General features: G+C 41.0%; 1 long non-coding RNA gene across 2 annotated transcripts; it reads right to left on the bottom strand.

The window, feature by feature from the left end:
* Positions 1–1,206: 1,206 nt before the first annotated feature.
* On the bottom strand, positions 1,207–6,117 carry LOC134460055 (uncharacterized). Of its 2 annotated transcripts, XR_010036963.1 has the most exons (4): positions 6,037–6,117; positions 4,470–4,539; positions 3,063–3,167; positions 1,207–1,375 (listed from the first exon to the last, which is right to left on the bottom strand). It is a non-coding gene; the product is annotated as an uncharacterized LOC134460055 (long non-coding RNA). The 2 variants fall into 2 exon arrangements; XR_010036964.1 differs by lacking the exons at positions 4,470–4,539; positions 6,037–6,117 and adding an exon at positions 3,457–3,547.
* Positions 6,118–8,052: the final 1,935 nt, after the last annotated feature.

Here is an 8,052-nt window from a genome sequence, read left to right as displayed (position 1 = left end):
GCCGCGAACAGGTCTCACAGCAGGGTGTTAATGGCCCAACGATTACCACATGAAAGGCAATGACAGCCAGCCCGGAACGCGGACTAGCCTTGCTCTTATTGGACGAAAACGACACGTGACTCAAAGTAAAAGAGCTGCGCTATTGGTTAGCAGCTACGACCTTCTATTGGTCACGTTGGATTAATTTATGCAGACCGTATACAGTAGGTCCGTATAATTATGCAAAAATTATTATTACTAATATACCTAGGTTGATTTTACTTTGTATATTCACATCATTATAGGCTGCACTGTGATGGGGCTTTAGCATGCATGATGTGAATTTATTGATAAAATGAAAATGAATGAAATGATTTAAAAAAAAACGCTTTTAATATCACACCAAACAATGTACACACACTTTGACAAGAACCATGCAACTACACACATACCCTGCAAACAATATACTCTATATGCAGTGATGTACACAGCACTCAGGTCACAAATGTACAACTAGGAAACATTTCATTACCGACAGGTTAAGTTTGGGCAGGCTGTCATCATGCTTTAGCGTACGTATCGCACGCTAGTGCATGGTGCGACGCATTTTGAATTCAAAGCGTGCTCCTCAACGCAACGGTAAAGCGCTTTCATGCACTTTTGACTAGTGACGAGGTTTGCGCAGTTTTCCCGCCGTGTCGGCGATTTTGTTTTGTCACAGCACATTTCTGTTACTAAACGCAAATATGTTTTGCTGTGCCCTAACCAAAACCACCCCTAAACCTAACCTGTCAGTGAAGTAATGTTTCTGCTGCTTTACTTTTGCCAAGAACAGCGAGATTAGGCGAATTTCTACCTAAATTGTGCCTAAACCTAACCTGTCACAGGGCGTTGTGGAGCACGACTTAATGAAAATGCGTATTGGACACACGCGATAGTGAGTTCAAATCAGCGTGTCATAGATACGCTTAGCCTATGCATGATGTTTGGGAAGGGCACAATTCATAAAACTCAGAAACATACAATGCTTTTTCAAAAAAGGGTTCTATGTTCCCCGCTGCATCCAAGTAGACTGCTGCCACATTGCTAAGAGCAGGTTGTTGTTACATCTCTGACAGGTTAGGTTTAAGAATAGTTTTAGTCAGGGCACATACAAAAATGGATTTTAGTAAAAGTTGTCAATTCATAGTAAATATGTGGTAAATATGAAAGTAAGAGGAAAAATACTACAGGTACTGCCTTTTAATACAGACTATACAGGTATGTACAACATTATAAACATTGCTGTTGATTTCATGTTCTTCAGCCGTCAATCATGCCAGCAGGGTCTACTGAAGGTCTCTGGTCACTGCGTCCTCGTCATACTGCAACAGGCACTCAGTCTCACTTCTGGGAGCTGTAGAAACAACAAATAAATTAATACTTCACCATGCACCTCATATTGACATAGCAAATATATCAATAAGCAAGTCATATTGAGCCCAACAGGGATAATCTCCTATTTCAGTCTTCTATGGTCTCATGCACTATGTCTCCCTGCCAGGATATGTAGGATGTAAGAAAATAAATCAAAACATAGCGATGCACAGCATTGAGAACTTATCTATAAAGTAGCACAAGTCATATTGCCAATGTAGGCCAGGGGTGGGGAACCTATGTCTTGAGGGCCGTTTGCGACCCTTGAGGCCGTTTTATCTGGTCCCCGATATAATTTTAATGTTATTCAGCTTCACATAAAATATGACATATTTTGTAAAGGAACCTTAGAAAATACATTTGCAATACAATTAAGTTATATTCAGGGAAGCTGAAGAAGGTGGTGTTTGTTTAAATGTGGCTGCCTTCAATATAGGTCTAAAGTGAAGGGGAAAATCCTGGTTTGTGTTCATAGTACGGCCCTTGGAGAACTTTTACGGCCCCTCGGATGAATTTGAATTGGCCCTTCGAATGAGAAAGGTTCCCCTCCACTGACGTAGGCTATGGTTAACCCTATCGCGCCGGATGCATCATATATGTCTCATCAAATTCAAAGCCCTCTCCACGCTGACACAAAAAAAAATCGATCTGAAAAACATCCTGCGTGTCATTTCCAAACGTCCTGCAGTACGCGGAAACCGCCACAAGAGAGCAGCGGTCGACAACAAGTTGACCACAGCTCGGCGAAAAACAGGAAAATGGGGTAGAAGCGGTTTCCCTGACCAACGCTGAGATTTCGTCAAATTGCATAAGGTTTGTGTACAAATTTCCGAAATATAACTCTACATCCTTTAATTTGAACACTTGCTTTGTGCAATTAAGCAAGGAAGAGTTTATATTTTTACACCGTGTTGCAGAGAGATCGTGCTAAAACTGATGAGACATATAAGCACCATCCGGCGGTGGCAGGAAGTCAGCCATCAATGCATTTGCTCCATAGGGAAACTTACAAAGCACACCACGACGATCGTTTAACAAAACACACAAGTTGTTTTACTTCAAGACAAAGATATTGCCTTAAGAAACAGGTTTTACTTGCAATTTTGAAAATGTAATGCAAAATGTTGAAATTATGATCTCGTAAAAAATGCATTGAAGTGAATGGAGAAATGGTCCAATTGTAGTAATGGACACATATATTCAAATTACACATCAAAAATGAATAATGATCTATATTACACTCATAAATAGGTTGTTAAGCATTCGATCAGTTATGTTTTTACATAGATTTTAAAAAATTACCCAACCAGGCTGTGGGAAATGTAAAATATGGTCCTGCTAAAACAAGGATAGGCTTAAAAAAATGGCAGGATCTCACTAAATATTTAAAGATAATCCTCAAATTAAATTGTCTGACAACTTTTTTAAATTAAAAAAAAGTTGTAAATGCATTAAAAGTCATTTTTCAATGGTCATGAAATTGGAATTTTCATTCATTAAAAGCCTGATGCATCATATATGATGCATTAAATATCTCAGCGACCTTAACAAAATTTTGAATTTTTTTTTTACATTTCTTATAAGGGACCAATATTGAAGCAAATTCCAAAAAATTAGAATTTTCTCTCATTGCTTTCATGGTTCAGGTTTCACAGGGTTAAGCTTACCCTCTTTCACTCTTCTGTGGTGAGACTGTGCCCATTTTGGGTTGACCTCCACACGCGTCTGTAGCACAGCACACAGGATTGCAGGACACAGCATCCTGCAGGACACTACAAAAAAAAACAAAAAAAACAAGGGGAATGAATAAATTACCTGACCAGTTATTAAACAAATGAAAATTGATGTGCCAGAGCTGTGGTAAAAGTAACCTTGGGTCCAAATCATCTAGGCCTAGGGTGTGTGTGTGTGTGTGTGTGTGTGTGTGTGTGTGTGTGTGTGTGTGTGTGTGTGTGTGTGTGTGTGTGTGTGTGTGTGTGTGTGTGTGTTAAATCCAGTGTTCACATTATTCAGATATGAGAATTAATTAATTCATTCATTTTAACTGACATTAGTACATACCCATATCAGTGCCATTTCACCCTGCCAAGACACTGGACCTGGGTCTATTGGAGCTCTCTGCTCAGGGTGTCCTCATTATACTGCAGCAGGCATTGTTGTTTCTATAGTTCCTAGAAGCGAGACAAATAAATAAATACTTTGCCATGCACCTCATATTGACATAGCAAATATGTCAATAAGCAAGACCTATTGAGCCCAACAGGGATAATCTTACACTATATCAGTTTTCTGTGGTCTCTTGTAAGATTGGCCCATCACCATTCTGCAGGACACTACCGTCTCCCTGCCAGGATCTGTAGGATGTAAGAAAATAAATCAAAACATAGCAATGCACAGCATTGATTACTTATCGATAAAGTAGCACAAGTCATATTGACAATGTAGGCCAGGGGTGGGGAACCTATGTCTCTAGGGCCGTTTGCGACCCTTGAGGCAGTTTTATCTGGCCCCCCGATATAATTTTAATGCTATTCAGCTTCACATGAAATATGACATATTTTGTAAAGGAATCTTAGAAAATACATTTGCAATATAATTAAGTTATATTCAGGGAACCTGAAGAAGGTGGTGTTTGTTTAAATGTGGCTGCCTTCAATATAGGCCTAAAGTGAAAGGGAAAATCCTGGTTTGTGTTCATAGTACGGCCCTTGGAGGACTTTTACGGCCCCTCGGATGAATTTGAAGCGGCCCTTCGAATGAGAAACGTTCCCCGACCCTGACGTAGGCTATAGGTTAAGCTTACCCTCTTTCACTCTTCTGTGGTGAGACTGTGTCCATTTTGGGTTGACCTCCACACGCGTCTGTAGCACAGCACACAGGATTGCAGGACACAGCATCGAATAAATGACCTGTCCAGTTCTATAAAAAAGAATACCCTGAAAAAGAACACCCTGTTGTTTCTACAGCTCCTAGAAGCGAGACAAATAAATTAAATACTTTGCCATGCACCTCATATTGACATAGCAAATGTATCAATGAGCAAGTCATATTGGTCACAAAGAAGTTAATCTTACATTCTTTCAGTCTTCTATGGCGAGTTAGGCCTTCAGGTGACTCGTCTTCGCCATATTATGAGACAGCAGCCTGTGAAAACATGGTAAATAGAATAACCCATTAACCTTGGGTCCTAATATAATACATGGACATAAACTAGCCTACATTATTTAGACAAGGTCAGTAGACCTCCACGTGAAACAATAAGAAAAAGTGACCATACATAATTTCAATTTCTTGAAGAGGCCATCTACACTTATTTGTGCAACAAGTGCTGTTTTGAGGACCCATACTTTTTAAGGACAGGTTGCCTACTGTTGCAAATGGCAGGGTATTTCACATTGATTTCGGGGTGGCGTGCTCAACTTGACCACTCTGGTCGACATTGAGCTCGCGCTGATACATTGGGCTCGCGTTACTGAGAGCTGCCGCCAGAACTACTCACGGTTAGCTTTCATAATATAGAACGCACAAGGAAGAATCGGTCGGTTTGGTGAAAGGGCAAGGTGTTTCAAAGGATTCCCTGATTGACGCTCCCCTGTCGGCTCGCTCCCACTAGCCAGACTATAATCGGTCCCACCGCCATATAACGGAGCTAGTTATCTTTTTGATGTTAGTTTTTTGTTTCTAACCCTAACCCTAACCTTGACCCTAAACCTAACCCTAACCCTAAATTGCTTGTATGTGGCAGTGTATGATAATACGTGAAATATAATCGGGTGGGACTACACGTCCGGGAGTGATAGAAACACTTAAGACTGCACGTCCGAAAGCGATCTCAGTTGGGAGTGTCCATCTACCACCGTTTCAAAGTAGCATGGAACTAAATTATATCCCACCTTTGACTTGATTTTACGCAGGTGGGTCTTGGAACCCCTGTGTGACTGCCTAGGTTTCAGGATAGAGAAAGTAAAACAAAAATCATTGAGTAAAATCGATGGGGGACAAATTGTAGCTTTTGTAGACTACGTCGCTACTTGAGGAAAAATAGCTTAACTACAGGGATGTTAGCTACTCGATACATAGTAGTGATGCTACGACCAAGCTACTAGAGAATGTAATTAAACTAGTCGCTTCGCTACTGCCCAGCACTGAAAACCAACATACCCAGACGGCACACCAGTCTTTCCAACGTCGCCTAGATGCATTTTTGCCGCTGTAAAATACATTGGCAAGGCGTCTAAGCGTTAGTTCATCAGCGAAATGCCGGGCAGACGTGAAAAATGAGCAGTGCCCAGCATCTAGTTGATGAGCTAACGCAATAGCATGCTAACGGTAGCCTTTGTCTATCTTTAGGCAGGGGAAAGGCAACTGAGAACGAGCAATGTCAAACAATTTACCATCAACAAGTATACTTAACATATTCACTGTTTCACCACAGCATTTTGTCATTACGATGCTCGCAAGTCGTCAGAATTTACTAGCGTACAGCAGCAACTAGTGTAGTCACATTGAGGGGACTTGAGCTACCAGCTATGTAAAGCGGCTGTGCCATAACTTAGCAATGGCGGATCTGTGTTCAGAGGAGCTATTCAATCGCTCTTGAGTACTGAGACTTTAAACCACAGTTGAGTAAAATGTACTTACATGTATATGAAGCCCATTTTCCGTTGGTATGTGAGGAACTTTCCCCCCATATCGCCAAGAAACTTGTAAACCACACAGACAGCGCGTGGTTCTGTTCAATTAGGAAGGTGTTGTTGGCCGCAGTTGATGGCTTCTTTGTGGCTTGTGTGTGGAATTCGCATTGTGCCAATTAGTTTTACTGCCACCTAAAGGCTTGGTGTAGAACTAATTTAACCAGAGACGGTCTATTTTCAACCAATTTGAACAATCCTTGATTAGTTCAGAATACCATTTAAAAACCAGAGTGGCCAAGCACATTGATGTTTTTCCTCAAGAGCAGCTGAGGAACCTTTTTAATTCGAAGGGTCACTTCAAAATGTATGTCCAAGAAAGATCATTCAGATGATTCTATTTTGATAGCCTATTCTGTAGGTTCATTTAAATGTTTATAGCACAGATCGAATTGTTTGATCAACTTAATTTCTGAGCTTATAGTATCATAATAAAATGTATTGACAGCAAAGCTGTGGCTAGTAGAAAGGTTTGGGGTGGGGAACCTTTTTCATTCGAGGGGCCACTTCAAATTCCTACCATGGTCATAAAATCCTCCGGGGGCCGTACTATGAACACAAATCAGGATTTCCCCATAAAATTTAGGCCTATATAGACACCTTTAGGCCTATATAGACATATAGACATCTTTAAAGGTAGACACCTTTAAAACAGTCCCCACCTTTTCTAGGTCCCCTGAATATAACTTAATTGCATTGGAAATGTAATTTCTAAGATTCCTTTAGGCCTGCAAAATATGTCATAGGCCTATTTCATGTGAAGTTGCAAAACATTATAATGATATCAGGGGCCGGATAAAACGGCCTCAAGGGCCCTCGAGACATAGGTTCCCTACCCCTGGTTTAATGGTTAGTGATTCTGAAAAACACCACTGGGCAGCGTGAAAAAACATACACACACACACACACACACACACACACACACATTTTAGTAAAAGGCCAAAAAATGCCCTAGGGCCCCCAACAATCCCGTTGCCTAGGGCCTGCCGACCCCCCACTCCCTCCCACCCACCTGACCTCACCCCACCCCACCCCACTTGAAATTGACTGGGGCAGCTCCCGACCTGATCACTGGCATTTACATATTAAAGGCTCTTCTAAGAAGGGGATGGGAGGGGGGCATGGGGGAGCCGCAAATGCTGTGGCTTGAGGTACGAGGCAATTTAAGGTGCAAAACTCATCCACAAATTCCTCTTTTCATGCAGTGTATCAAGTTCAAGGCGCAGACGCCGACCTTTGTTGGTCTTTTGTCATTCACTAGCGCAAAAGTTGCACACATCATGAATGTCTGCAAGGGCCAAAGTGTTTCCGTTCGTAGCCTCATTGTGCAAATGGGCTCACCGACCCTCAGTAGGGCTTATGATATGTATACTCTGGCTCACATACTTAGACATATGCATACACACCCACGCAAAATGCAGACACATGCACTCTATTCAGCCAATACTGAACTACTGTACTTGGTTCAAAGACCCACAGATGGACAAAATACACATAATACCCCTAGTGTGGATTGAATCTGTATGCTGGGCATTGCTGTGAAGGGTTTCCATGCACTAAAAAAAACTTGTCACCTTCATAGACCAGCCCCTACAGGCAAAACGGCAACCTTCCATTCACTTGTGTTTGTCACTGTGCTACATTGTTGCACAATATTAGTTACAAATTACACATTTAGTGTACAATTTTTGCTATCTAGACCTAAATGTATGCACAGAACATAATAGTGAAGGTGTCTGGGGAAATTTTATAAATTAAATTAAATAAATGATGAAAAATATTTTTTAATTATGCATAAATATGCAATAACTCATTATAAATTCAAAATGGCCGACACCATATGACGTCATAATATGCAAATTAGATGGGATAATTTACTCCTAAAATAAACTTTGGGTCATCCTCAATATTTGTCTCATTAATCGTCAGGCTCTATCTATTACCTATGTCAAGCCACAGCCTTTTG

The sequence above is a fragment of the Engraulis encrasicolus genome, chromosome 12 (genome assembly GCF_034702125.1).
Source record: "Engraulis encrasicolus isolate BLACKSEA-1 chromosome 12, IST_EnEncr_1.0, whole genome shotgun sequence".
Classification (NCBI taxonomy): Eukaryota; Metazoa; Chordata; class Actinopteri; order Clupeiformes; family Engraulidae; genus Engraulis; species Engraulis encrasicolus.
This window is presented reverse-complemented; position numbering and strand designations above follow the sequence as displayed.